General features: G+C 40.5%; 1 protein-coding gene across 6 annotated transcripts in view; it reads left to right on the forward strand.

Moving 5' to 3' along the window:
• LOC103614086 (leucine-rich repeat flightless-interacting protein 2) overlaps window positions 1-1,725 on the forward strand; it is a 61,964-nt gene that overhangs the window by 457 nt on the left and 59,782 nt on the right. The window lies entirely within an intron of this gene.

Below are 1,725 nucleotides of genomic sequence, written 5' to 3' on the forward strand. Positions count from 1 at the left end.
CCCGAGCCCTTCCGGCGGGGCCGCTCGCCGGGCGCGATCCTTCCTCCTGACCCGCGGGAAGCTGCCGTGCGCCCCTCAGGGGATGAGTGGAAACGGCGGAATGAGGAGAAAAATGAAAATGTGCTGAAATCACAGCTGCGTGTATTTCGGTGCCTTTCTCTCTCGCACTTTCTCAGAGCACGTTACCACGGCTTCGCTGTTCCCGGAGCAGTAGGGCGTGCCCCCTCTGCAGCGAGCCGCGTTGGGAGTCAGTCACGCTTGCTGATGCTTAGTCGTTTGGGGTGTTTTATTTATTTTGGAGCACGCTGTTTTATTTTTAGTATACCCTGTTGCTATAATTGTAAAGAGGTTGTTGAGGATGATAAGAGAGATGAGCACATTCATGAGTTTGAAAGGAGCCCGAAAAGAGCTCCGGACTGTGATCTGCTCCATGTGTTTTAGCTGATTTCTAGTTTGAATCCGAGCATGACTCTTTGAAGGGCAGTGTTATGTATTTCACTGATAATATAAATATTTTGTAGATGAATTAGTACTGTGGTGACTTTATATGGTCTAGTCGATGATTTTCTCATTTTAGAGAGACTTACAGGCATTTTTTGCTCGAAACGAGGAAGGTCTAGGATCAATTTTCTCCCTTTAAAGTATCATTGTTAGGGTGAAACATCTGTGGAGATGTCGGGCGGGAGATTTCTTACAAAGTGTAATATTACATCAGTGTGCTTGTCTGAGCTCTTTAAACGTTCATTGTGTCTTGACTGTGAAGTGATGTAATTAAATGTACTGCGGTCCAGAAACAGTTACCTTCTTAATATGCATCTGCTTCCTTGTTTAATGTAATTGCATAAAGATAATATAAGAATAGATAAAAGATGCTTTAGCAGTACAAAATAGTTTGACGTACATGATATCCTTTTGGTATTTTTTCCTGTTATTTGGGTTTGGAAGTGTTTAGCTTACAGTGAAGTCAGTCTTACCTGAACTGAATTCTTGGCTGTAACTGGGAACTTGAATAGAAGATGCTTGTGTGAAATATGTCAGGTGTAGCTTGTTGACCTAAACACCAGTATTTCTTGTAAATTGACTCCAGAGGAGCTTTTTTTAAAAGTCTCATTCTCTCAGAAGATGGCATAATACTTTAAGACATGAGAAAATAAAGAAAGTGCTGTTTAGACTGTGTAGTGGGGATCTGTAGTGCTTATTAAGGTCTGGACTTTCATATAGCACACAAGTTGGCAGGTGCATATACAAAAAAACCTAGGTCGGTATAATATATAATTGAATAGCTCTGGTATATAATGTCAGCAGAGGATTAGAAATAAGTAATAGATTTGATACTGTGTTGTCATTTGTAAGATCCTAATGGGAAGATGTGTGGTGGTAGTAATGAGTTAGTGCAGTCCGGTAGCATTACAAAAAATGATTAGAACTGCTTTCTATTTTTTCTATATTTTTTATCTTAATATCTGGAACCTAGGTAACGTGTAATTGTAGGTAAGGGACGGTTTGTGTTTATGCATCACATGCTTTTCAGAATAGTTTATGTAAGTAACACTGTCTGCTTGTGAAGATGATGATAAAGTTCACACTTCCTTGAGCTAAACTAGCAGAGTTAGATCTGCTTTAAGGGAAGAAGTGAAGCAGTATTTACCAAAGAAAGGGCAGGTGGACATAAGTGTTTCTAAGCCTACCGAGTTTGCTACCACAGCAGAGAACTAGTCAGCAGGA

The sequence above is a fragment of the Corvus brachyrhynchos genome, unplaced genomic scaffold (genome assembly GCF_000691975.1).
Source record: "Corvus brachyrhynchos isolate BGI_N302 unplaced genomic scaffold, ASM69197v1 scaffold264, whole genome shotgun sequence".
In the NCBI taxonomy this organism is placed as follows: domain Eukaryota; kingdom Metazoa; phylum Chordata; class Aves; order Passeriformes; family Corvidae; genus Corvus; species Corvus brachyrhynchos.